The following is an 8,622-nucleotide window of genomic DNA, read 5'->3' as shown; positions in this document are numbered from 1 at the left end:
GGGAAATATAGATGAAAATAATCAATATCTGGGATCTGATTTTTTAATTCCATATCTTTATTATCTTTTAACTGGTGCATTCTTAGACTAGGTGATAAATGAATACATTGTCTACATCCTTCCTTGAAGATGAATTAATAAATCAAAGTTCATTTTACCTATACAAAATTATTTCCTTGCTCTTCATAATATGTATTTCTAATCTTTATATATCTCATATAAATAGAACTAAATCATTGCTTAAATTGTCAATGTTAATAATGCCTGATTCTACTCTTAGAACAATGGCCCAGAGATTCTATGATAATTGCCTTAAGTTCAATAAAAAGATAATAAGAATAAATAGCTCTCATGATTTGAAGAAATGGTATTGACTACTTTTATGTATCTTACCTCAAAGTTTGCAAATTTATCCTTTTTTAAGTAAACATGCTGCAGCCAAAAGAAGATGGTTTATAACTTTTCCCCAATACTTAGAGGTGTAGATAAAGGAAACATGTAAAACTGAAACTTTGATCATACAATGATATTGGCAGTCCTATAAATTGCAAACATGATGAATGTATTTGAGAAATCTCTTCTAATAGTGCATCCTGAATAACAATATTTGGCCGCATAGTTGAATCAGTGAGTAAAATCAACAGGCAGGCAGGCAGGTAATTTTATCAAGCATTATAGTATTCTTTATTGTAAATTTGTTAATACCTAGAAATATTTTTACCATCATAGAATTTCATACTTTTGCTTGAAACCCAAGATTATCATATAAATATCCCTTCCTTCAACATTATTTACAAGTGTCTGATGCTATGCCTTTCCCCAGCATCAAAGCAGATTACCTGGAATACAATTTGCAGAGCAATGGAATCTATCAAGATGTCAATCAATTTCCTATATACTTCTGAATATAGGAAACAACTTTACTCTGTTTTATCAACGTTGTTTTATGGAGAAAAATGCTTTTTCCCTTGCATGGAGAAAGTCCATGTAGGTTCATATTAGTCGTTTTTATCCTAGAAGTCAATAAAAAAGGTAATGGGTAAGTTATATCTCTTTCTGGCAGTCAAGACAAAAGCATCGCATATATCCCAACCTTGGTTTATCTTTAAACAATAATTTCTTAAAACACTTCTTGAAGGAATAAGGTTCTACCATGATGACTTTGTTATTTGTTATCTGTAAACCTTAGAGAGTTGCTTAATATTTTGAAGCATCAGGCACGTGATCAGATAAACAGAGATATTAATGGTATTGACCCAATACTATTGGTGTATAGTAGGGAATTAAATAAATTTTTGTATTTAAAGTGTTTAGAGATGATAGCTTGTAATAAAAAGTTTTAGAACATTTTAGGATTTAATATTTCATTATTATTTGTTTTCGTTGTTACAAAAATTTTAAGCTCCAGTGTTAAACATAGAAAGAAGATTCTGGAAAACTAGTTTTGGAAAATAATTTCTGTAGGTCAGACAATAAAAAAATCCTAATTATTACTACTACAAAAAGCATTGCATCATTGACAACTGTTACTTTAAAAATAATTTTTATGTGAGTAATTTTTAATATTTAATAACTATGAATAATAATGCAGTGATTATTATATCTTATGGTATTATAATTGTTATTTATATATAATATATTATTATTATAGCTTATATGTCTGACATACTAAATATCAATGTTACTAAATGACAGAGCAAGTGAATTAATTCTAAATAATATGTACTCTAAAGATACAATTCCTACATGTTAATTATATTGCAGTAGGAATGAGAAAAACATACAAAGTTGGCTCAAAATATTTTAGAAGGTATATTCAACAGGATGTGGGATCTATATGGGAGACAGGGATGGAGTAAATGAAGGTATAGATTCTAGTCTTTAAAAGACCAATTACTTTTTCCATCCCATTTCTTTGATGGGTGCAGCCTTGTCTCTGTGTCTGTGGGCTTTTCCGTCCTGTACTTTTAATTTTGGCAATGCTCTCTACCAGTCATGTCAGAATTCCTTGACTAGCTTCTATCCTATCCTATCTATTCTTCAATATAATCTCTTTCTGGTCCCTGACTATTGGTTTCACGTTTCATTTGTAAGACACACCTGGTATTTGGAATATCTTCATTATGTTCCTGTTCTTGACTTTCTGACAGTAACTTTATTTTGAGCAGTGCTATTAGCTTTTTTCTTTATAAACTAACTTCAATAATATATTATGTTTCACTAATAACCTGCTGCTTTTGTCACTGAAGCAATAGAAGCAATCAGAAGGTTATCTTCTGGCCACCAAATTTACTGTGCTCCCTGAACTTTCTACGTGAAAGTTGTGCTTGATGAATTGTCCTCACCCAATATATGCCATTCTCCAACTCTGGCACTCCTCATCTCCGGTCCTTCCATCCACTTAAGGAATATATTCCTCTCTCTCTTCCATTAAAAATACATATTAAACATATATTTGAAAAAAAAATAGAAGGCTCCTGCTTGTTTAAAATGAACAAACACTTTTGATACTGTAGCTTTTGTGTCCACCCTGTTTGGAAGGCAGAATGATGCCCTCCCGGCCCTGCCTAGGATACCCATGTCCCAGTCCCAGGACCCTGTGGATGTGTTATCAGACCTGACAAAAGAACATCTTGCAGATGTGATTAAGTTAATAATTTTAAAATCTGAAAATCATCCTGAATTATGTGAGTGGTCCCGATGTAAGTAACTAAAAGATGCAAGAGAGAGGCACAGGAATCAGGAAAGGAAATGTGAGTGTGGAAGCAGGGGCCCTGACGTGGAGAAAAGAGCCTCGAGAGGAGGAGCACAGGAAGCCTCTAGAAGCTGGAAAAGACAGGGAAGCAGATTCTTCCCTAAAGCCTCCAGAAGGGATGCAGTTCTATTGACACCTTGGTTTGAGTCCAATGAAAGTCACTTAGACTTCTGGCCTCCAAGACTGAAAGATAATAAATGTGTGTTGTTTGCAGTCACTAAATTTGTGATGATTTGTTACTGCAGCAATAGAACAAGAATACAACCTCCACTCCCTCTTGAATCCAGCCCTGTCAGGGATTTCTCTTCACAACTGGAGAAAATGTTCACTTCAAGGTTATCAACATCACTGTGCCCAACCTTTCAGCAGTCTTTGACATCAAGGTTTGCTTTGACATATTTTTTATATTCTTTGATTATCAGCTCACATTCCTATGTTCTTTGTAAAATCTTTTAGACTGTTTCTAAAATGTGTTCTTTAAGAAAGGACTAGTATGTTATTTCTGCTGGGCACTTGCCTAGAGCCTGATGGTATAAACCACCCTATGAAAAATGTTAATGTCAGTTCTCAACTTGAGACTTCATACCACGAAAAGAATTCAGACACCCACTGAGTGAATACTCGTGTGCAGTTAGGATTTATTCAAGGAGGCTCTTTTATTACCCCTGCTTTACTCAGAGCAAGATTGAGACGGGAAATCTCTATTTGAGTGGCTTTTTCTCCCTGAGTTCAACCACTGGGGTCCTGATATTATATGGGGATCTGTGATCCCATTTTCCACCCAGACCAGTCCACATCTTTGCCTTTTCTACTTGTTCATAAGTGGCTCTTCAAGTCCAGGCTCCAAGGCTGCCAGGGAACAGAAGAATATTTTTAAGAAAAACACCAGCTCCAGTGTTAGCTTATGTTTGTGGAATGCAGCTCTCTTGTCCTTTTTGGCATCTGGTTGTTTCCCTAACATTACCACCTGCTCTGTTTTGCCTTAAAAACAACTTTGTTTAAAATATTATGTCCATCACTCATAAGAATCTATACTGGGGACACTTTCTCTGTACATCTAGTGTGCCATCTCCTGGAAATAGAAAATCCTTACTTCTTTAAAAATTTATACACTTGGCTATAGAGATACCACATGCTTTGATTTTCTATTGCATTCAGGGGCGCCTGGGTGGCTTAGTCGGTTAAGCGTCCGACTTTCGCTTAGGTCATGATCTCGTGGTTCGTGGGTTCGAGCCCCGCGTCGGGCTCTGTGCTGACTGTCAGCTCAGAGCCTGGAGCCTGTTTCAGTCTGTGACTCCCTCTCTCTCTGACCCTCCCCTGCTCACGCCGTCTCTCTCTCTCTCCTAGAAATAAATAAAACATTAAAAAAAAATCTATTGCATTCATGTTTCTTCTCAATCTCCTCGGCTAGCTTTTCTTTTTCTTTCCAATTAATTGAATTTTGAATCACTTGATTCACTACCAGGGTATCCATTCTTCTCCGTATACTCCTACACATTTTTGCTCATGTAGTTTAATTTTTATTAAGTGTTTGTTTGTTTGTTTATTTATTTAGAGAGAACAAGTGGGGGAGGGCAGAGGAAGGGGTAGAGAAAATCCCAAGCAGGCTCCACTCTGACAGTGCAGAGCCCAACATGGAGCTGAATCTCATGAACCTCAAGATCATGACCTGAGCCAAAACCAAGAGTCAGATGCTTAACCGACTGAGCCACCCAGGCGCCCTTATTCATGTAGCTTAAAACATAATTATATTGATAACTTTGAAGTCTTCAGTCCAAAGATTGCCTCTACATTTTTAATTCTAATATATAACAAGCTATCAAAAATATATTTAGGGGGCGCCTGGGTGGCTTAGTGGTTTAAGCGTCCACTTTCGCTTAGGTCATGATCTCGCGGTTCGTGGGTCCGAGCCCTGCATCAGGCTCTGTGCTGACAGCTGGCTCAGACCCTGGAGCCTGTTTCAGGCTGTGACTCCCTCTCTCTCTGACCCTCCCCTGCTCACGCTGTCTCTTTCTCTCCTAGAAGTAAATAAAACATTAAAAAAAAAAAAAAGAAATAGACCCATCCTGTAGGAACCATTCTTCCAAGGAAGAATAGTGAAAATAAATCCTTTAAGAATAACACTTTATGGTGGGGATGTCCCAGTGAAAGTATCACTGAGCTGAGAATAAACACGCTGCATCTAAGATTTCCTCCCTAAACTTCAGCAGCGTTATTACACACCCTCAGTATGTCTCCTCACTTCTCCCTCTTTGTGTCTGTATCTGTGTGTGTGACTCATTTATAAAGTCTTGAGCAGTTTTTCTTAGAATCAATTAATTTATCTGCTTCTCTGTCTCTTTTTTTACTGTCTTTCTTTCCTTCCTTCCCCTCACCTGTTTTCTGTAATATTATTTACTTGATGTTTCCATACATGTCTCATTCCAAATTCTATGCTACCTCCTGGTAACTTCATGTGGTGATATTAAGATGGACTAGCCATGAAACTTGAGTGGGGAGGTCCCTGATATGAATTTTGGGTTCACGGACCTGGGCCATTGCCATGCCACAATGTTAGAAACATTCCCAGTAAGGGGCGCCTGGGTGGCTCAGTCAGTTGAATATCCAACTATGGATTTCCGCTCAGGTCATGATTTCATGATTGGTGAGATCAAGCCCTGCATCAGGTTGTATGGTGACAATATGGGGTCTGCTTGTGATTCTCTCCCAAAATAAATAAATAAACTTTAAAAAATTAAAAAAGAAATAAAAAGAAATGCTTCCATTAAGAAAGGAGCAGAACATTCTTCCAGGAGTTTTATAAAGATAGGCCAACATAGGAGCTATGGCTCAGGGTAAGGAAAGAAGACTTATGATGCAGGTGATGCAGGGTAAAACATGTAAAAGAACAAGGGGTGTCTAATGCAATTAAAGATTGGGGGAGGACATGTTGAACATGATTTCTGAATCAAGAATAAAAAGCTGCTTATATTTAAAACTAGGAAATTTATGACAAGTTATAGAGACATTCTTCTACACTGAAGCCCATTTTGGCACCACAAGAATGGAATCTGCAAGAGAGCAAGAAGGAAGATTATATTTAATATCAAGAAATTCTGGGTACTTAAGAAGATATTTAGGTAAATAAGAATTTTTTTAATTTTTTTTATTTTTTTTATTTACTTCTTAAGAGAGAGAGAGAGAAAACGTGAGCAGGGGAGGGTCAGAGAGAGAGGGAGTCACAGACTGAAACAGGCTCCAGGCTCTGAGCTGGCAGTCAGCACAGAGCCCGATGCGGGGCTCGAACCCATGAACTGCGAGATTATGACCTAAGCCAAAGTTGGACGCTTAACCGACTAAGCCACCCAGGTGCCCCTAGGTAAATAAGAATTTTAAAATATAGTAATACACACACACATGTATCTTACATTCTAATAATCAATCTTCATCAAAATAGCATTGCCAGCGATATAAATAATAGAATAAAGTAACTCCACGATAGTGTTTTGACTTTGAAATCTTTTCTGTTCATTGTGCTAGTAGTTTGCCACCCACCTCCTTCTTACCTATGACTTGGGGTAAAAGCATTGTGGGAACATTAAATGGGTCTTCAAGGGCACCTGAACCCAGTGGCTTCCAGAGAGAAGTCCATAATTAATCCAATGCCACTATATCTTGCACCAATTTGACAGCATGGTGTGATGAAAAATTGCATTGAGAATTGAAGATGTGTGCTGTGGCCCTAACTGTATTAACACTAGTATTTGGCATTAGGCAGGTCATGACTCTGAAACCTAACACATTTGTACATCGAGCCTCTCTGCAAAGGGGTTTCAAGTGTGAAGCCATAAGTGAAATTGTTCTGAGATCTCTAAAACATGATTTCAGTACAAAGTGGTCTACTTAATTTATAGCATCACCTGTTCTTAAACAAGCACCATGCCATGATAAGGAGTTTAAAGCATTTGTAAATCTCTTCATGTCCAAGTAAATATTAGCAAGTTCTTGAGTCCTGTGGGATTGTTATTATGTGGTTTCTGCTATTAAATCATCAGAAATATTTAACTGAAGTATCTGACCAAAAAAAAAAAGGTGTTTATTCCTTTAAAATTCCCTCTGGTAACATTTTGCTGGCCATTTAATAATATGTTTTAAGAGATACTTTTGTTGCATGTAATATGAAGGAAAACTTCTGAATACAACTTTGTCAGACCCACCATCTGTCTACTTCTGGATAGGACATGCGAAACACATCCTCACTTAAGGTGCAACATAAAGTAGAACTGATCATCTGGAAGCCTGTGGATCAAGGGGAAAAAGCTGCCTGCGGGATGATGAACCCCAAGCCTTTCCCCCACGCAGCCTTGGTCTCCCCCTCTGCCAGCAGGGGAAGGGCCAGAAGTCTACCACCTCATAGCTAAATATACAAAAGGACAGACAACCAAGGCCAGAGAGCACCATCCAGTTTCCCCTTTGCTGAGGGCATGCTGAACCTTTCTGTAGGCTATAAAGTAACGCTGAGGTGCCTGGGTAGCTCAGTCGGTCAAGCTTCCAACTTTAGCTCAGGTCATTGTCTCATGACTAGTGAGTTTGAGCCTCATGTCAGACTCTGTGATGACAGCTCAGAGCCTGGAGCCTGCTTAGATTCAGTGTTTCCCTCTCTCTGCCCCTACCCTCCTTGTGATCTGTCTCTCTCTCTCAAATAAATAAATAAATAAATAAGCATAAAAAAAAATTAAGATATAAAGTAACTTTTTTTTTTTCCTTCTAGTCCTTTCCATTTACTTACTGCTACTTTTAAAAATCAACATTGGGGGCGCCTAGGTGGCTCAGTCTGTTAAGCATCTGACTTCGGCTCAGATCATGACTCACAGTTTGTGGATTTGAGCCCCATGTTGGGCTCTGTGCTGACAGCTCAGAGCCTGGAGCCTGCTTCAGATTCTGTGTCTCCTCTCTCTCTGACCCTCCCTTGCTCACTCTCTCTCTCTCAGAAATAAATAAAAAGCATTTTAAAATTTAAAAAAAAATAAAAAAATAAAAATCAACACTGGAAAAAAAGTAACTGTATTGGAAGAAGAAAAATCAGGTGACATCTATTTTTTTTTAAATGTTTTATTTATTTCTAGGAGAGAGAGAGAGAGACAGCATGAGCAGGGGAAGGTCGGAGAGAGAGGGAGTCACAGACTGAAACAGGCTCCAGGCTCCAAGCTGGCAGTCAGCACAGAGCCTGACGCGGGGCTCGAACCCATGAACCGTGAGATCATGACCTAAGCGAAAGTCGGACGTTTAACCGACTAAGCCACCCATGCGCCCCAAAAATCAGGTGACATCTAAAATCAAGATAAAAATAAAGTAAAAATTCTGAATATTAATAATTTCACTAGAGATATATACACAAAATAAAATTATAACAAATGAGGGACATATGAGTTAAGTGAAGACAAGAATAATGGAAAGAAGGCAGAGATGACAAGCTGCCAAAACTTACAAATAATCAAATATCTCGGTGAGAAGGACACTTTTATTTATAAGAATATAATCCAGGAATAATCTTAGTAGAGTTTAGGCAATTGTGATTGTGTTTCTCTTAAGACTTTTGAATGTTTCCTTTTGCTGCTGGAAAAAAGAAAAGAGAAAAGAAAGAAAAGAAAGGAAAGGAAAAGAAGAGAAAAGAGAAGAAAAAATAAGAAAAGAAAAGGAAAGGAAAAGAAAAGAGAAAAGAAAAGAAAAAAGAAAAGAAAAGGACAGCTAGAGAGTATACTTGGAAAAACAGACAAATCAGTAAACAAAATTAGACTTTGGATTCAGGGCAAACCTGTCTCCAAAGCCTGACTGCTACTTACCAGTTATTTATTTGATTTTAGGTAGTAAAATTACTGTTTAAATCC

Source organism: Crocuta crocuta, unplaced genomic scaffold (assembly GCF_008692635.1).
Source record: "Crocuta crocuta isolate KB4526 unplaced genomic scaffold, BGI_CrCroc_1.0 scaffold517, whole genome shotgun sequence".
In the NCBI taxonomy this organism is placed as follows: Eukaryota; Metazoa; Chordata; class Mammalia; order Carnivora; family Hyaenidae; genus Crocuta; species Crocuta crocuta.
The sequence above is the reverse complement of the archived record's forward strand: the minus strand, read 5'-3'. Positions refer to the sequence as shown.